Source organism: Podarcis pityusensis, assembly GCF_964106645.2.
Source record: "Podarcis pityusensis genome assembly, chromosome: 4".
Classification (NCBI taxonomy): Eukaryota; Metazoa; Chordata; class Lepidosauria; order Squamata; family Lacertidae; genus Podarcis; species Podarcis pityusensis.
Genome location: NC_138027.1, coordinates 1,719,452 through 1,739,748, shown reverse-complemented (window position 1 = coordinate 1,739,748; position 20,297 = coordinate 1,719,452). Strand labels below are relative to the sequence as shown.

Below are 20,297 nucleotides of genomic sequence, written 5' to 3'. Positions count from 1 at the left end.
GAGCATGGGGGGGGGGAGACCTTGCCAGAAATTTTGAGGATAAAGGATTTGGGGACACAGCAGGGGTCTCTGGCTCTGAAAAGCACTGCAGCTTTTGGGGGGGGGAAATGCCATAGCACCCAAAACCCCCCACTGATGTTTAATGATGCCTCTTGAGTTACAGAGAAGACCCCCCCTTTCCACGCCCCCCAACTAACCCCCCACCCCCAGGCCTGTCCCCTCCCTCTGTCCCAGAGAAGGAGACACAGGAAGCCAGGGAGGATTGCAGAGGGAGGATTTATTAGAGGGTCAAGCGTCACATGGGGGCTGGAAGGGGTGGCCCCCACCAAACCTGGTGGGTGGCGAGAGCAGAAGGAGGCGGCCGCTTCTCCCTGGGGGGTGTCTCAGTGGGACCGGCAGGCCAGTGCATGAGCCACCACCCTGACCAGCTTGTGGAAGGCATGGTGGCAAGCAGGGGTGAATTCCTGTCCAAAGGGGGTGGGGGGTGGGTGATGAGGACTTCGACAGGAGCTGGAAGAGAAAAGAGGGGGTGACTCCTTCTGCCAGGGGGCAGATCCCACAGCAGATTCAACAGATTGAGGCTGAATCCTGACAAGACAAAAGTACTGTTTTGGGGGGACAGAAGGCAGGCGGGTGTGGGGGACTCCCTGGTCCTAAACGGGGTAACTGTGCCCCTGAAGGATCAGGGGCACAGCCTGGGAGTCATTTTGGACTCACATCTCTCCATGGAGGCACAGGTCATTTCTGTGTCCAGGGCAGCTGTCTCCCAGCTCCATCTGGTCCACAGGATGAGACCCCACCCCCAGCTTGTCTCACCAAAGTGGTGCATGCTCTGGTTATCTCCCGCTTGGACTACTGCAATGCACTCTATGTGGGGCTACCTTTGAAAGCGACCCTTTTGGTGGTTCCCTCACTGTGAAAGGTGAGGTTACAGGGAACCAGGCAGAGGGCCTTCTTGGTTGTGGTCCCCGTGCCGTGGAACACCCTCCCACCAGATGTCAAGGAAATGAACAACTGAAATCTGAATGCAACCTTGTATCAGGAAATGTCTAATGTCTTACCATGTTTTATGTCCTGTAAGCCACCCGGAGTGACACACACACACACACACACACACACACACACACACAAACCACCCCCCAGCCCACCCCCAGGCAGCCCCTTGGGGCGGGGGAGCAGCCTCACCCTGACGTTGAGGGGGTCCACGTGGAGCTTGTCGCAGAGCAGTTCACGCAGATCGTAAAAAGCCTCCTTGACCTCGTGCAAAGAGGGCTGGAGAGGTTCCTAATGAGGGGTCAGGGTCAGAGACGTCCCAGAAGTTAATGATCAAATTCCGGGTCCAGGGGAAGACGATCAACAAGCTGGAGAGAAGGAAGGAAGGAAGGAAGGAAGGAGGAAGGAAGGAAGGAAGGAAGGAAGGAAGGAAGGAAGGATAAAAAGAGAGGCATGGATGGTTATTATCCAGGTGGAAAGAGGAGTTTCTGCCCAACCTGCCTAGAGAGGCAACAAGCGCCTGGCCTTACCTTTCAAGGGTATCCCCACCCGAGGGGGCCACGTCGACTGTCATCATGACGGTTTCCATGATGGCTGGCTGTGGGCTGGGAGCTTCTCTCAGCTGCTGGAGAAAACCTTCTGGGCTGAGCTGGAGCTTCTTCCAGGGCTGAAACCTTTTATACCCTGTGCCAAAGCTCCTCCTCCAGGATTTACAGAAGCTGTCCTGGTTTCTGATTTGATCAAAGAATGCGATTTTCCTTTAGACATGCCTATTTTCCTCTGAGAAATCCTGGAGGGTATGGAGTAATGCCACCCCTGTGCCAAGGAGACAAGCAAATATAAAGGCTTTGGAAGACATCTGAAGGCAGCCCCAAAGGAGCGTCTCCACCCCCATCGCTTGGCCTGGACACTGAGGTCCTCCTCCTCCGGTGATTCAGCTACAGGGTACCAGGCAAAGGGCCTTCTTAGCAGTGGCTCCCTCCCTGTGGAAAGACATCAGATGTCAACCTGGGTGGCCTGAAAGACGGACTAGACACATTCATGGAGGAGAAGCTCTAATGGCTCCTAGTCCGGCCGGCTCTGCTCTCCCTCCACCATCAGAGGCAGCGATGCTTCTGAATCCCATGGGTGTATTTGCCTTGACTGATTCAGGGGACATTTCAAGGGGCACAGAATCATCTTTCTCCTGAGAAACGCCTGCTTGTGACCTCAACTTTTCTGGTTGTATGACTTTGGGTCTCATTAGAAGTCCTCAATTCTGTCTTTGCTCCTTCCCCCTTTTGTACACCTGTTCTGCTTCAAAGCCCATATTTCGAACAAAGCTTTTGTTCAGGGATGGGGAACCAGAGGTCTTCCGAATGTGGTCTGACTCTGCTTCCCATCCCCACTGCCAGCTGACAGTCCATAGGCTCTCAATCCCTGCCCTTGTTGAACCTCCCTGTTTTCCTACCCCTGCCGCTTCCAACTCTCCCTCTGCTGTTCTCTCCCCACGCTGTCAAACCTGAATGTGAGCTCCCTGGGGCAGAGTCCTGTCCTACATTCCAAGGACCCTCAATTGATACATGGTGAAGTAATAATCATCATCTGTAAGTGCACTTAATTATCCTCAATGGGCTCAATTATCCTCAAGCGATTGCAACTCTGTTTGCAATGCTTTCTTGGGCCCTGGTACCGATCAGGGCATGTGGCCAGGATTGCCCAGGGCCACCCCTGTCATTGGGAGTGAGGTGGCTGCTTCAGGGGCAGATGCTGGGCTGGAGGACACAGTGGTGAGGCATCGTAGGACAAACACAGCCTGCCACCCCCAAGCTGGCTTGCTGCTTTCAGGTGCAGGAGAGAACATTGTCCCATCTCCAGCACTGAAGAAAGAGATTGAGCTTCCAGCTGAATCACGGGAGCTGCAGTTTGTTAATTATTGTGGCTCTTTGAGGGGGTAAACTACACTTCCCAGAAGTCTTTGGGGGAAATCATGTGCTTTCACTGTACGTTGAGTACAGAGCCTGAGAAGATTTGGGTTTCCCCATCCTTGCTGAGGGGGGGGACAAAACCCATCACCCTCATGCCCTGGCTGACCACCATCAGTGACAGAGCACTGGGCTAAATGGAGCTTGGTCCAATCGGACAGGGCAGTTTCAAATTTCCCAGGAACTCGCCCTAAAGCCCTGCCAGAGGTATCTATTTCTCTGTGATGCGAGTTACCTGTGAGTAAAAAGGTAAAGGTAAAGTGACCCCTGACCATTAGGTCCAGTCGTGGATGACTCTGGGGTTGCGGAGCTCATCTCGCTTTATTGGCCGAGGCAGCTGACATATACAGCTTCCGTGTCATGTGGCCAGCATGACTAAGCCACTTCTGGTGAACCAGAGCTGCGCACGGAAACACTGTTTACCTTCCCACCGGAGCGGTACCTATTTATCTACTTGCACTTTGACATGATTTTGAACTGCTGGGTTGGCAGGAGCAGGGACCGAGCAATGGCAGTTCACCCCGTCGCGGGGATTTGAACCGCCGACCTCCTGATCCGCAAGTCCTAGGCTCTGTGGTTTGACCCACAGCGCCACCCGTATCCCTGTACCTGTGAGTAAGACCCATCAAATTCAAGAAGACACCCCTCTAGCTAGACACGCCGACAACTGCGCTGTTACTTGTTGCCCTTAAATCCCATTTGTATTGGCCATGATTAACTTGATCTTGATGAGTTCTAAGCTCAACAAACTTAGTTTGGATTCCATTGTATGTTCTTATCTGTCAAATGGGAATAATAGGGACTTCCTTTGAAGGACTGTGCTAGATTATTCATTGCTAACCATCAGGCAGCATTTCTGGGCTTCTCAGAGGTGCCTAATCCATTGCCCCGTTATGCTCCTGATGAGCTTTGCAAGTTGCAGCGCCATTAAGAAAGGCCATGCTAGTCCGCCATGACAAGTGCTGCTAGAGAAAGCAGCGATGGAAGGGGGTGTCTAAAGGATTCACCCAGCACACGCTTGAGCTCATGGGGTAAAGAAGACATGCCCCCCCCAGACCGTGGCTGAATTCATTCCCCACAACCCAAAGGACAGGCTGTCCCCCAGATGGCACCCAGCGGACAACTGAGCAGATCTCCCACTGAAGATTCATCCTTCCTACCAACCTTGGGGCGTGTAGTCGTGTAAAAGTGTCAGCGGTCTCTTAACAGAAATATAAACTCAAGAAACCTACGGCACCTGAGTTTATTCAGTGCAAGGAGCAGAAGTGATTTGAAGGCTGTTATGTACTGATTCAGCAGTGCAAAAATACCCTAAATCAGTTGTAGAAATCTAGACAACATTCAAAAAGTAAAAAATTGTTGCCCAAAAAGTTTGTGAATGTTTATTCAAAGCCAGCCAAGGAGTCCATTTTGCTTTGTTGCGTCTTCACATACTTTGGGTTTCCATTCATCTTTAAAGTCACAGTTATCCTTGTCCCGTAGCTTATATGTCAGTTTTGCCAGTTCTGCATAGTCCATCAATTTTTCTTGCCATGATTCTTTAGTTGGGGTTTCTTCAGTCTTCCATCCTTGTGCGATTAGAACTCTTCCTGCTGTTGTCACATACATGAAGATGTTTTTCAGCTTTTTTGGCATATCTTTCCCTACAATCCCTAACAAAAATGCTTCAGATTTTTTAACAGGTTTTTTAAAATGTTAAATGGAACATTTTCTTCAATTCGTTGTATATCATTTCCCAATTTTTTTGAAATTACATTACTATCCCACCACATATGATAAAATGTCGCCTCCTTTTCCTTACACTTCCAACATATATTTGAACTAGTTTTGTACATTTTCCCTAACTGCACTGCTGTCGTGTACCATCTGTACATCATCTTCATGTAATTCTCCTTCAATAGGGAACAATCTATAAATTTTAAGTCAGTTTTCCATAATTTAACCCAATCTTCCATCATAATGTTGTGACCTACATCTTGTGCCCATTTAATCATAAGTGATATTACCTCTTCATCTTTCGTCTCCCATTCTAATAGTATCCCCCTGGCATCACTTCACAGCTACCCTTCAAAGGAAGTCCCTATTATTCCCATTTGACAGATAAGAACATACAATGGAATCCAAACTAAGTTTGTTGAGCTTAGAACTCATCAAGATCAAGTTAATCATGGCCAATACAAATGGGATTTAAGGGCAACAAGTAACAGTGCAGTTGTCTGCGTGTCTAGCTAGAGGGGTGTCTTCTTGAATTTGATGGGTCTTACTCACAGGTACTGGGATACGGAGGTGCTGTGGGTCAAACCACAGAGCCTAGGACTTGCAGATCAGGAGGTCGGCGGTTCAAATCCCCGTGGCGGGGTGAGCTCCTGTTGCTTGGTCCCTGCTCCTGCCCACCTAGCAGTTCGAAAACACGTCAAAGTGCAAGTAGGTAAATAGGTACTGCTCCGCCGGGAAGGTAAACAGTGTTTCCGTGTGCTGCTCTGGTTCGCCAGAAGCAGCTTAGTCCTGCTGGCCACATGACCCGGAAGCTGTGCGCCGGCTCCCTCGGCCAGTAAAGCGAGATGAGCGCCACAGCCCCAGAGTCATCCACGACTGGACCTAATGGTCAGGGGTCACTTTACCTTTACCTTTTTACTCACAGGTAACTCGCATCACAGAGAAATAGATACCTCTGGCAGGGCTTTAGGGCGAGTTCCTGGGAAATTTGAAACTGCCCTGTCCGATTGGACCAAGCTCCATTTAGCCCAGTGCTCTGTCACTGATGGTGGTCAGCCAGGGCATGAGGGTGATGGGTTTTGTCCCCACCCTCAGCAAGGATGGGGAAACCCAAATCTTCTCAGGCTCTGTACTCAACGTACAGTGAAAGCACATGATTTCCCCCAAAGACTTCTGGGAAGTGTAGTTTACCCCCTCAAAGAGCCACAATAATTAACAAACTGCAGCTCCCGTGATTCAGCTGGAAGCTCAATCTCTTTCTTCAGTGCTGGAGATGGGACAATGTTCTCTCCTGCACCTGAAAGCAGCAAGCCAGCTTGGGGGTGGCAGGCTGTGTTTGTCCTACGATGCCTCACCACTGTGTCCTCCAGCCCAGCATCTGCCCCTGAAGCAGCCACCTCACTCCCAATGACAGGGGTGGCCCTGGGCAATCCTGGCCACATGCCCTGATCTGTACCAGGGCCCAAGAAAGCATTGCAAACAGAGTTGCAATCGCTTGAGGATAATTGAGCCCATTGAGGATAATTAAGTGCACTTTCAGATTATTATTATTATTATTTCACCATTTATCAATTGAGGGCCCTTGGAATGTCGGACAGGACTCTGTCCCAGGGAGCTCACATTCAGGTTTGACAGCGTGGGGAGAGAACAGCAGAGGGAGAGTTGGAAGCGGCAGGGGTAGGAAGATAGGGAGGTTAAACAAAGGCAGGGATTGGGAGCCCACTGCCTGTCTTTTTGGGGTTTGTGAGCCGGGATGGAAATCCCTTTCTCCCAGACGAAGCAGAGGCGAGGTTCTCCCCCAGTCCCAGGCTTGGAAGCAGCCGCTCCCCCTGTGGCTTTTGTCCTTCTGACTGCCAGCCAGGTGTCCTCGGGCGCAGAGCAAGCGCCTTCCTTGCACCCTCAGGCCATTCGCTGGCCCAGAAAGGTGCCTGGCTCCTTCAGCAAAGGATTTCAACCCTCGCTGGGTCCAGGAATGAGAAGGGACTCGCTTCAGCATCCTACTGGCTAAGCCACCCACCCCAAACTCAAAACAATATTTCAGAATAAGATATTACATTCACAGGAGCAGAAGAAAACCTTTCCGTGGACCTTGGGCACAGTGGCTACCAGGCTCCTTTAAGCCAGCCCATGGCACACAGTCAAATGCCACATGGGGGGAAAGTGGGACCCCATCTTCTGGGGCCGCACTCCTGCATGAATCACCTGACCCACACAAGGTCCCTGGCTCCCCTATGTGCTTTTTTGAGGGGAGATTGCATTCCGACATCACCTGAGAGCAGGGGGCCCCAAATGACTGCCATGCTCAGGCAGGGAAATATGAGATGTCCCGTTTGTTCTGGCACAGTTGAGGGGATATGGTCTGAGCCACTGAGTGCCTGTGACTGGGGGAGGGGAGAGCAAAGCACGGGAAGGGGAGGGGGGCTGGGGGGCTTCCGTTGGACATCTGGTTGGCCAGTGGGAGCAACGGGAGCCCAGCTCTCCTCATTTTTTTATTTCCTTCATTCATGTGTATTTATAAAAACATTTCATATTTATTTAGAAAAACATTTCATATTTATTTAGAAAAACATTTCATATTTATTTATAAAAATATTTGTACACCACTGTGTCATACAAAACTATATCCAGGAGATTTACATCAGTAAAGACATAATACCTGTTTAACCTTTGAAAAAGTGAACAACAGACATCAATTAACCATTTGCAAAACGATGCGTTCTTAATTGCCTGCACAGTCTGGGAGGAATAGAAATGTTTTCAGGAGGCAACTACAGCTTTGCATGGAAGGTGCCCACTGAATCTCCAGTGGCAGAGAGTTCCACTGACCTGAGGACATGAAAGGTTCAGTTTCTCTCTGTTGTCAAACGAGTTTCGCCAACAACCAGCGATGCTCCTGCAGACTGAGTTATGCTCCTTTAATTCCAAAGCTCACTTGGCGAAAGTTTATTTTTGCTGTGTCAGAATCGCTGCTGCTTGGGTGATCTGCAGCAGAGTCATTTTCACCTCCTCCTGAGCAACAGGTCGGCCTCTTGCAGCCGGAGCTATCAGGGGGAGCCAGGCCTGACTCAGCAGGAGGCTGGGCAGATCTGCAAAATCATCCCTGCATATGGAGCTCATGCAGCAAGCCAGGAGCGGGGGGGGGGGGGGAGAGTCCATGGGTGGTGAAGAGAAGGGGCTGCAGGACCAGGACCCTGAATCAGGGACCGTGCACCACAGCCTTCCAGAAAGGGATGCCTGAGCAGCTCCTGTTCCAGCCCTGTGAAGAAAGCAAGGGGAGCTCTGAGTGGAGAGGAGAGGCAGCCACAAGGCGCCATGATAGGACTGCATCATCATCATCATCATCATCCAAATTGTTAGGCCACCCTATACCCGCAGGTCTCAGGCGGTTTACAGGATAAAAGCACAACGTAAAAACACGAAATGCACATTGAAAACAGAAGCAGCCCAATATGTGCCATGGACTTGGGGAGTGTTGAAGGAGAGGCAGCTGTCGTCGGGTGCAGGATAAAGGGGCAAGGAGACTTGCGCTCGAACCCCGCCAAAAAGCTCGCCTCTTTTTTGGCCTGCACACCTCCCAGGGTCTTTGTGGGGATTAATTGGGACAAGAAGACCCATATCCCAAACTCCTTCGCAGATTACTAGGACACAACGAGGATTGATAAACGAGAGACTACTCCTAGTTCTAAGCATGACATTCAAGGCAGGCCCTCCAAGCGTCCCTCTTTCCCAGTTTCTGATTTGATCCCGGAATGTCCCACTTTCCCTTAGGATATCCCTGTTTTCACCAGGGAAATGGTGGAGGGTATGGAGTTATGCAACCCCCGAGCCAAGGAAATAAGTAACTATACGACCTTTAGAAGACATCTGAAGGCAGCCCTGGAAAGGGAAGTTTTCGAATGTTTTATTGTGTTCTTGTATATGTTGGAAGCCGCTAAGAGTGGCTGCGGCAACCCAGTCAGATGGGTAGGGCATGATTTATATTCTCTTATGGAATAGGATGTCCCTATCTTCACCAGATGGAGAGGTATATCAGGGCAGCCGGCACTTTGATGCAACAGCCACGTGGCATCCTTTAAGAGGCACCGCTGCCCAATCGACTGTTTCAGCCCACTCCCCAGCCTGGTGCCAACGCCATGCAGCCCACAGCGTTTGCGCAACACACAAGTTACGACAGCCGTCCTTGGACTGAGTCCCACGTGCCGAGTTACTAGCAGAGCAGGTTGGGTTTGCAAGAGCCAAGAGATCCAGAAACTTAATCGTAGACCTGTAAGGACTCCAGGGGTCATCTAGTCCAGCCCCCTGCAACGCAGGAATCTCAGCTGAAGCATCCCTGGCAGTTGGCTATCCAAACTCTGTTTAAAAACCTCCAAGGAAGGAGAGTCCACCTCTGCTTGTGGGAGTCTGTTGCACTGCTGAACTGTTCTTACTGTCAGAGAGTGTTTCCAAATGATCAGCCGGAATCTCCTTTCTTGCATCTTGAAGCCTTTGGTTCGAGTCCTGCCCTCCAGAGCAGGAGCAAACAAGCACGCTCCCTCCTCCATGGGACAACCCTTGAGATATTTGAAGATGGCTCTCATATCTCCTCTCCGTCTCCTCTTCTCCAGGCTTAACATACCCAGCTCCTTCAACCGCTCCTCATACGGCTTGCCTTCCAGACCCTTGATCACCCTGGTCTCCCTCCTCTGCACACCTTCCAGCTTGTCCACATCCTTCTTAAACTGTGGTGGCCAGAAGTGGACACAGTGTTCCAGGTGTGGTCAGACCAAGGCAGAAGAGAGCAGGACTGTGACTTCCCTGGATCTGGACACTAGACTTCTGTGGAAGCAGACTAGAATAGCATTCCCTTTTTTTGCTGCTGCATCACACTGTGGACTCATGTTGAGCTTGTGGTCCACCAAGACCCCTAGATCCTTTTCACATGTACTGCTAGTAAGCCAGGTCTCCCCCACATTACACTGATTTTTATTTCTCCATTCCAATTATGCATAAAATAGTCTTTTAAAGTTTATTGTGCTTTTTCATATATTTCTTGATCGTCTAATAAATTATCATTCAGTCTCCAACGAAAAGTCTATTCCTATAATTTCACACAAAATTGGATTATGATCTGAAAGAGTTTTTGGATGTCTGTTAAGGTCATTTTGAATCCCGATTGTGTTTTCTGCGGCATTAGCTACCATTCCCAGTTTGGTGTCATCTGGAAATTGGATGAGCATCCCCTCAATTCCTTCATCCAGGTCCTTTATAAAGACGTCAAACAACAACAGACCCAGGACAGCACACTGCGCACACGACTTATCACTTCTCCCCAGGTTGATGAGGAACCATTAAGGAGTCCTCTTTGCGTTTGGTCTGTCAACCAGCTACCAATCCACCAAATAGTTACCTTGTTCAACCTCCATTTCAACAGCTTTCTCGCTAGAATATCATGGGGGATTTTGTCAAAAGCCTCACTGAATTCAAGATACACTATGTCCACAGCATTCCACTGATCCACCAAGTTTGTACCTCTGTCTAGAAAAGAGAAAAAATCAATCAGATTGGTCTGGCTGACTTATTTTGGGGAAACCTATGCTGGGTCTCAGTAATCGCAGCATCTTTTCCTAAACGCTCATAGACCCACTGTTGATTTATCTAACAGGCTGAGCAAAAGAGCAACTGCTCTGGCTTACCTTCCGCTTCAGTTGGGGAACTCAAGCCCAGATCCTCAGTTATAGACGGCCCAGAGAGCCCTCTTGGCTCTGCAGATCAGCTCATCCAGCTGACGGGACAAACGACCTTCCAGCCATCTTCAGCAGCCAGGATCACATACCCTCCAGCATTTCTCTGATGATAAGAGGGCCGTCCATCAGGCTAGCAATTCCCTCTGCCAAAAGAGGAAGACAGCTGATTGACGGGCAGCTTTCAGGCCCTGATCATGCACAAGACCTTTGGTGCTGTTTTCTCACAGGAAAGTGTTTCTGGTTTGGTTTTGTTCAGAACTTTCCCCAGCCCTGCATCTGGGAACTGGTCAGTCAAATAACCAGGCAGCAACAGGACATAGAAACCCAACTCAAGTGCTTTTCATATCAACGTTGAGGATCTTTTATGCTTTGCAGTGCACCAGTTACTCCACTAATGTTTTGATTTGCTTTTGCTAAGGAATTATGGTGCATCAACACCAGAAATTTAATCACCTGCAAATCACTTCTGCTCCTTGCACTAAATAACTTTGGGTGCCGTAGGTTTCTTGAGTTTATATTTCTGTTAAGATACCGCTGACACTTTTACACGACTACACGCCCCAAGGTTGGTAGGAAGGATGAATCTTCAGTGGGAGATCTGCTCAGTTGTCCGCTGGGTGCCGTCTGGGGGACAGCCTGTCCTTTGGGTTGTGGGGTATGAATTCAGCCACTGTCTGGGGGGGGGGCATGTGTTCTTTCCCCATGAGCTCAAGCGTGTGCTGGGTGAATCCTCCGCAAAGGACACCCCCTTCCATCGCTGCTTTCTCTAGCAGCACTTGTCATGGCGGACTAGCATGGCCTTTCTTAATGGCGCTGCAACTTGCAAAGCTCATCAGGAGCATAACGGGGCAATGGATTAGGCACCTCTGAGAAGCCCAGAAATGCTGCCTGATGGTTAGCAATGAATAATCTAGCACAGTCCTTCAAAGGAAGTCCCTATTATTCCCATTTGACAGATAAGAACATACAGTGGAATCCAAACTAAGTTTGTTGAGCTTAGAACTCATCAAGATCAAGTTAATCATGGCCAATACAAATGGGATTTAAGGGCAACAAGTAACAGTGCAGTTGTCTGCGTGTCTAGCTAGAGGGGTGTCTTCTTGAATTTGATGGGTCTTACTCACAGGTACTGGGATACGGGTGGTGCTGTGGGTCAAACCACAGAGCCTAGGACTTGCGGATCAGGAGGTCGGCGGTTCAAATCCCAGCGACGGGGTGAACTGCCATTGCTCGGTCCCTGCTCCTGCCAACCCAGCAGTTCAAAATCATGTCAAAGTGCAAGTAGATAAATAGGTACCGCTCCGGCGGGAAGGTAAACAGTGTTTCCGTGCGCAGCTCTGGTTCACCAGAAGTGGCTTAGTCATGCTGGCCACAAGACCCGGAAGCTGTATGTCAGCTGCCTCGGCCAATAAAGTAAGATGAGCGCCACAACCCCAGAGTCATCCACGACTGGACCTAATGGTCAGGGGTCACTTTACCTTTACCTTTTTACTCACAGTTAACTCGCATCACAGAGAAATAGATACCTCTGGCAGGGCTTTAGGGCGAGTTCCTGGGAAATTTGAAACTGCCCTGTCAGATTGGACCAAGATCCATTTAGCCCAGTGCTCTGTCACTGATGGTGGTCAGCCAGGGCATGAGGGTGATGGGTTTTGTCCCCACCCTCAGCAAGGATGGGGAAACCCAAATCTTCTCAGGCTCTGTACTCAACGTACAGTGAAAGCACATTATTTCCCCCAAAGACTTCTGGGAAGTGTAGTTTACCCCCTCAAAGAGCCACAATAATTAACAAACTGCAGCTCCCGTGATTCAGCTGGAAGCTCAATCTCTTTCTTCAGTGCTGGAGATGGGACAATGTTCTCTCCTGCACCTGAAGGCAGCAAGCCAGCTTGGGGGTGGCAGGCTGTGTTTGTCCTACGATGCCTCACCACTGTGTCCTCCAGCCCAGCATCTGCCCCTGAAGCAGCCACCTCACTCCCAATGACAGGGGTGGCCCTGGGCAATCCTGGCCACATGCCCTGATCTGTGCCAGGGCCCAAGAAAGCATTGCAAACAGAGTTGCAATCACTTGAGGATAATTGAGTCCATTGAGGATAATTAATTGCACTTTCAGATGATGATTATTACTTCACCATGTATCAATTGAGGGTCCTTGGAATGTAGGACAGGACTCTGCCCCAGGGAGCTCACATTCAGGTTTGACAGCGTGGGGAGAGAACAGCAGAGGGAGAGTTGGAAGCGGCAGGGGTAGGAAGACAGGGAGGTTCAACAAGGGCAGGGATTGGGAGCCCACTGCCTGCCAATGGGAAGCAGAGTCAGACCACATCCGGAAGACCTCAGGTTCCCCATCCCTGAGCAAGAGCTGCGTTCAAAATATGGGCCCCAGCATCTGGACCTCAGGGTCTGGGCTAAACAATGGGGGTGGAGACGCTCCTGTGGGTATACAGGGCTGAGGCCTTTTAGGGCTTTCAAGGTCAACACCAAAACTTTGAATTGTGCTCAGCGATCTTAACAGCCACTGCCAGTCACCAGTCTAGCTGCCGCATTCTGGATTAGTTGCAGTTTCCCTATCACCTTCAAAGGTAGCCCCACATGGGGGGCATTGCAGTAGTCCAAGCGGGAGATAACCAGAGCATGCACCACTCTGGCGAGACAAGCTGGGGACGGGTGGGGTCTCATCCTGCGTCCCAGATGGAGCTGGGAGACAGCTGCCCCGGACACAGAAATGACCTGTGCCTCCATGGACAGCTGTGAGTCCAAAATGACTCCCAGGCGGCGCACCTGGTCCTTCAGGGGTACAGTTACCCCATTAAGGACCAGGGAGTCGTGGATGTTTCAATGAAGGTGAGTTTATGGGTGTGAAATATGTTGGTGGGGGTGTTTATTGGGTTGTTTTTGTTTTGTTTATGTGGTTTGTGTTTTTATATTGTAATTTCATCCTGTGAACCCCCAAATTTAATAAACAAATAAATGGATAAAACGAAATGCATTCCACCCTCTCCCTGCCGATTAAGAAGCAGCTCCGTCCGCGACACCCATCTGGAAAGAGGCAGGGAGGGGCATTGCGGGGGGGGGAGTGGCCCTTGGGGGTCTCCCTGGGTGGCCCATGTTGGTACCCCCGCCCCTTATTCAGAGGGATGGAATCCAGAGCAGGGGAAGGGTCCACATCTCCCTCTGAGTCTCTCATCCCCAATTTCTCCAGAGCAGGAAGATCAGAGAGGGCAACAGACCAGAACTGGGTGGGGAGATGACCAACGAGACGGGGGGGCAATTGGGGCATCGGGGGGGTCAGTCTGCCAGGAGCTTTGAGGATGAAGGATTTGGGGAAACAGTGGGGGTCCCTGGCTCCCAAAAGCACTGCAGCTTTGGGGGGTGTTAACGGAAAAATCCGAGGGCCCCCTTGGACAAAAACAAAGTCACCAACCAGGATAACTTGGAGCAAAACAGCAGCCTGTAGGCTTGGCCTTTATTGATCTGTTGCAACAGGGTGCTCCCCTCACTTGCAGGAGAGGGGAGGGACCCAGAAAAATGGTGTGCAAGACCTTATAAAGACTTTTGAAATTGCCACCCTGTAGATCAAGACCACCCTCAGAAACATCATACATACATCACAGAAAGGAGGGGTTGAGGGAGGAGTTGTGGTGGTAACCTGAGTGTCCTGTCACCTGGCTGGTTCCCCCTTTCCCCCTCCCCATGAGTATTTTCCAGGTGACAGAGGGGAGTTTGCAGTTTCCTGCCCCCAGAGGGAAGAGCTGATTATCGTCCTTTGTTCCAGTCTGTGCTGAATCCACTCCCATATGCAAGTTCTTTGTGATCTTGATGGTCTTCTGTCTAGGACCATCAGGGTTGGCATAGCAACTGGGCAGGGCTCCTGTGGATGTGCTGGTATGCTGAAGGGATTATGGCTGCCCTGTATCAAACCTTCCCCATTTTGTAGTCCTTCCTTCATGGAGTAAAATAAAAGTGGAACAGTGCAAATCCGATGTATGGTTGATTTTCTATGAATTTATAACAGAAGCGTAGCGTATGTAGTGTGTGAGTGTGTGTCAAGTTTGTGCAAACTGAAAGATTGGTGGGGGGGTTTCCTGCGACAGGGGGGGACAAAGTGCCACAGAGCCGTGAAACCCCCCCCCACTGGTGCTCAATGGTTCCTCTTAAGTGACAGAGAAACCCCCCCCCTTTCCTAGCCCCCCAACTAACTTGAGACGTTTCCCCCCACCCCCAGGCTTGTCCCCTCCCTCTGTCCCAGAGAAAAAGACACAGGAAACCAGGTCACATTGCAGAGGGAGGATTTATTAGAGGGTCAAGTGTCACATGGGGGCTGGTAGGAATGGGCCCCACCCCAGCCGGTGGGTGGAAAGACCAGCAGGAGGTGGGCGCTTCTCCCTGGGGGTGTCTCAGTGGTACCGGTACCTGCCTCTTCTCTCCACTCAGAGCTCCCCTTGCTTTCTTCACAGGGCTGAAACAGGAGCTGCTCAGGCATCCCTTTCTGGAAGGCTGTGGTGCACGGTCCCTGCTTCGGGGTCCTGATCCTGCAGCCCCTTCTCTTCACCCATGGGCTCTCCCCCCCCCCTGGCTTGCTGCATGAGCTCCATATGCAGGGATGACTTTGCAGATCTGCCCAGCCTCCTGCTGAGTCAGGCCTGGCTCCCCGATAGCTCCGGCTGCAAGAGGCCGACCTGTTGCTCAGGAGGAGGTGAAAATGACTCTGCTGCAGATCACCCAAGCAGCAGCGATTCTGACACAGCAAAAATAAACTTTCGCCAAGTGAGCATTGGAATTAAAGGAGCATAACTCAGTCTGCAGGAGCATCGCTGGTTGTTGGCGAGACTCGTTTGACAACAGAGAGAAATTGAATCTTTCATGTACTCAGGCCAGTGGAACTCTCTGCCACTGGAGATTCAGGGGGTGCCTTCCATGCAAAGCTTTAGTTGCCTGCTGAAAACATTTCTATTCCTCCCTGTTACGGTAAAATCTGGGTGCGAGGCTGCTCTGCCACCCAGCTCGTCGGACTAAGTCCGCGGGTCCCTGCGGAGGAAAATGAGCTCAGCCGGAGACAGGAGCAAGCTGCAGAAGATCCAAGTTTATTGCGCAACAGGTTCAAGGCGAGATTGAACAGCGAGAAAGGGGTGACATGAACTTTTGAAACTTCCCTCCATGTCCCAGAATACAGTGCAAAATACATCCCAGTTACATCATGAATACATTAAGAAGAGGTTGGGTTACACAGATTACATCACGAATACATTAGGAAGAGGTTGGGTTACACCGGAATAACATATGGAGGAGGGAGGGGGGAATATGCAGAGCTGGAGATATGCACAGATAAGCACATCCTGAAAAGACAATGGTCCATGTATGCATAGTCTGTCACCTGGCATTGCCCGGAGGAAGGGCTTGGCAGAGTGATTTGACAGGATTAGGGTCTTGACACCTTGCTTGAGGGATTATGGAGGACAGGGGAGGTGTCATGGAGTCCTAGAGAAATTGAGCAAATTGGCACGTTGATTTTCTATGAATTTTATAGATTTTAGTCCCTTTTGACATTGACAATTGGAAATAAATGGATATATTGTAGCGAAGAAGGTGGTGAAGAAGACATGTCCCCCCAACCCCTTCCGTATCATCCCGGACTGTGCAGTCAATTAAGAACACATCCTTTTGCAAATGGTTAATTGATGTCTGTTGTTCACTTTTTCAAAGGTTAAACAGGTATTTTGTCTTTCCTGATGTAAATATCTTGGATATACTTTTGTATGACACAGTGGTGTACAAATATTTTTATAAATAAATATGAAATGTTTTTATAAATAAATATGAAATGTTTTTATAAATAAATATGAAATGTTTTTATAAATATATATGAATGAAGGAAATAAACAAATGTGGAGAGCTGGGCTCCCGTTCCTCCCACTGGCCAACCAGATGTCCAACGGAAGCCCCCCAGCCCCCTCCCCCTCCCGTGCTTTGCTCTCCCCTCCCCCAGTCACAGGCACTCAGTGGCTCAGACCATATCCCCTCAACTGTGCCAGAACAAACGGGACATCTCATTTTTCCCTGCGTGAGCATGGCAGTCATTTGGGGCCCCCTGCTCTCACGCAATGTCGGAATGCGATCTCCCCTCAAAAAAGCACACTGGGGAGCCAGGGACCTTGTGTGGGTCAGGTGATTCACGCTGGAGTGCGGCCCCAGAAGATGGGGTCCCGCTTTCCCCCCATGTGGCATTTGACAGTGTGCCATGGGCTGGCTTAAAGGAGCCTGGTAGCCACTGTGCCCAAGGTCCACGGAAAGGTTGTCTTCTGCTCCTGTGAATGTAATATCTTATTCTGAAATATCCTTTTGAGTTTGGGGTGGGTGGCTTAGCCAGTATGATGCTGGAGCGAGTCCCTTCTCATTCCTGGACCCAGCGAGGGTTGAAATCCTTTGCTGAAGGAGCCAGGCACCTTTCTGGGCCAGCGAATGGCCTGAGGGTGCAAGGAAGGCGCTTGCTCTGCGCCCGAGGACACCTGGCTGGCAGTCAGAAGGACAAAAGCCACAGGGGGAGCGGCTGCTTCCAAGCCTGGGACTGGGGGAGAACCTCGCCTCTGCTTCGTCTGGGAGACAGGGATTTCCATCCTGGCTCACAAACCCCCCAAAAGAAATTAACGGACGGCCGCAGATCATGCCCTTTCATGCCCTTTCAATACCCTCGGAAGATTAGGGGAGACCTGCCCCTTTCCCCCTTTGATCTACCCTGGGACCCGCAAAAGGCAACTTGCCCCCCTGGCGTTTTACTTTGGAGCTGTTTGTTTGATGTTTCAATGAAGGTGGTAAACTCCTTTCATGTGTGGGTCACCCACACAGCCGGTGTGGTGTAGTGGTTAAGAGCGGTAGTCTCGTAATCTGGGGAACCGGGTTCACGTCTCTGCTCCTCCACATGCAGCTGCTGGGTGACCTTGGGCCAGTCACACTTCCTTGAAGTCTCTCAGCCCCACTCACCTCACAGAGTGTTTGTTGTGGGGGAGGAAGGGAAAGGAGAATGTTAGCCGCTTTGAGACTCCTTAAAGGGAGTGAAAGGTGGGATAGCCAATCCAAATTCTTCTTCTTCTCTTCTTCTCTCCCTACAACAGATCCCGCAACGCATTCAACAGATTGAGGCTGAATTCTGAAAAGAAAGGCCTTCTGGTCAACGCCAGCAGCAATGGCGGACCTCCTTTGATCTTCGGAGGGGGTAGCCCAGTGAGAGATCGGGTCCTGTGCGCTCTGGCGAAGCGGGGACCCTTAGAAATCGCAGGCGCGGACGCCTGCGAACGTGGAGGCTCGGCGGGCACCTTGGAGCGCCCCCCCCAACCCGAAAGGAAGCCTTTTTGAGGCTTCGGAAGGGAGCGGGGGAGAAGCGCGGTGCTGCGAGCGGATCGCTGCTCTCACTGAGCGAAGCCGCGTTGCCGTTGCTGGAGAGCGCTGACTTATTCCTGGACATTCGGACTTAAAAAACTAACCGTGAGTAGAAGAATTGGATAAAAGAGCAATATTAGGATCAATTTGGAACTTCTGTGAAAAGCGGAAAAGTTTAAAGCTGTTTAAAAACGTTTGAATTGGCTACCGCGGTGGAAGCGTAAACAGGAAGTCCGCTTCACTGCACTGTATAAAGAATAAAGCAAAGAGATTTGGAGCTAAACGTGGGAAAACTGAACTGAAATAAGTGTTTCTTTCTGACCTGAGAACTTTGGAGGGATCTACCCTTTGGAGAGTTAAGGGAAAGACTTTTGATTCTACCGGACTGTTTAAATTGAAGGATTAAATGAGTGATCTGTCACTCAGCTGTCAAAGCTGTCAAAGCTGCTAAAGCTGTTTGCTGGTTGCAAAGGAGATACATAGTGGCCAATTTTACTGGGAAAAGATTGGAAAGGACTGGAAAGCTATATTGTGTCTTCTATTCTTGACTTTTTCTTACTTAGTATCTTTCCCCTGTTATTTCAAAAAGACAGTAACTTGCTAGGTGGCAACAGTGTCCATCTAGTGGGACTCTCTGCAATTGCAGGAAAGGAAAGGAATTTTCCACTTATAAACAGGAAAATCAGACGTGGGAAAGGAATTTGACCTTCACTCTGTTATGGCTGATGGTCATAAGGACCAGTCAACTCTGAGATCAGGGAAACCTTGGACACATAGAAGGCAATCATCTGCTGGTTTGCCCGCCTCGGCAATACAACCTAAGTCTGGTGGAATGTCTGAGGAATTTTTAGCCAGTGCTCTGACTAAGATTAATGAATCAATACAGCAGTTAAGTACAAAAGTGGGGGAAACGAATAGGAAGGTGGAAGAGACCAATCAGAAAGTGGATATTGCAAACAGGAAAATTGACTTAAACACAGAAACATTAGGCAATTTGGAGAAAAAAGTAAACAGCAATACGGAATCTATCCAGAAACTGCTGCAAGACTCAAAGTCTATACAGGAAAAAACTGCTGCTGTGGAATTTAAATTGGGGCAATTGGAAACCGAAAAAGTACCAGACTTGCAGAAAGAGATTGCAGAACATAAGTTAACGTTATCTATGATTGACCTGAAAGACAAACAAACGAATCTTAGAATCAGAGCTGTTCCTGAGTTGGAGAAAGGTACCTTGATAGACTTTTTGACACAAGAATTTTTGGACTTTTGGAAATTGGAATTGAAACAAGAGGATTTTAAGATTGTGAGGGCTTTTCGACTGGGGAAAGGAGGAAGAAAGATTAAAATAAGGGACTTTTTGATTACTCTTCGATCCAAAGAAGAAAGGGACAAAATTTTGGGTTTACATTACAAAAAACCCTTGACAATTATACAATCAAAAGTGGAAATCTTTAAAGATATACCAAAACACCTTCTTGATTTAAGAAAGGACTTTGGAGACCTGGTGGACTTGTTGAGAAAAAACAAAATCCTCTTTAGGTGGGAATTTCCCCAAGGTCTATCCTTTAGCTTCAAAGGAAGAAAGACCAAGATCAGATCAGTGGAGGAAAAGAACAAGTTTCTGAGTGCATACGAAGAAGATCTACTGAAAGGATTGGGAAAAGACATTGCGATACCGGACAAGGGTCTGCAAGAAAAAGGGAAACGCCACCGACAGATATAGACAACCTTCTTGGGGCTGTTGGAGGAGAAGGAGAGTAGCTACAAAATGACACTACGAATTTTAAGCTGGAATATTAATGGCCTAAATTCGTCGGCAAAAAGGGGGAGAGTATTTCACACATTGAAAAAAGAACATTTGGACTTGAGCTGCCTACAAGAGACTCATGTGACAAGGCTACATCGGAAAATTTTGATAAATAAAAGATTGGGAGAGGAATTTATCTCATCGGATAATGTAAAAAAAAGAGGGGTAGTACTTTATGCGAAGGAAAGCCTGTCACCAAAATTTATATTTAAAGATGATCAAGGAAGAGATATAGCAATTGAAATTCAATTCCAAGGACAGAAATTTTTGATAATAGGCGTATACGCACCAAACGAGGGAAAATCAGAATTCTTCAAGAAACTGCATGAAACTCTCCTGGACTATCTGGATTACAACATTATTTTGATGGGAGACATGAATGGAGTAGTGTCTACAAATATGGACAAAGCCCAAAGACAAATAGTGACAAAAGATGGAAGACTGCCAAAGACATTTTTTGAAATGACTGACAATATGGATCTTGTAGATATTTGGCGAATAAAGAACCCCTTGGAAAGAGAAGGAACCTTCTTCTCTGAAGCAAATATGACATGGACAAGAATAGACCAAATCTGGACAACTAGAGGACTGGCCCCTAAAATTAAAAAAGCGGTGATCTGCCTGAAAATCTGCTCTGACCACAATCCAGTAAAGATTGAAATGACATCAACGCCAATTGGGGCCTTTAGATGGAGGATGAATGACTCCTTATTTAGGAAT

The 20,297-nt window shown here is 49.2% G+C and overlaps 1 long non-coding RNA gene across 2 annotated transcripts; it reads right to left on the bottom strand.

The window, feature by feature from the left end:
• Window positions 1–260: 260 nt before the first annotated feature.
• LOC308475432 lies at window positions 261–10,535 on the bottom strand. Of its 2 annotated transcripts, none has more exons than XR_013985186.1 (4): window positions 10,346–10,535; window positions 1,524–1,976; window positions 1,186–1,361; window positions 261–510 (listed from the first exon to the last, which is right to left on the bottom strand). It is a non-coding gene; the product is annotated as an uncharacterized lncRNA (long non-coding RNA). The 2 variants fall into 2 exon arrangements; XR_013985187.1 differs by lacking the exon at window positions 10,346–10,535 and adding an exon at window positions 7,330–7,489.
• Window positions 10,536–20,297: the final 9,762 nt, after the last annotated feature.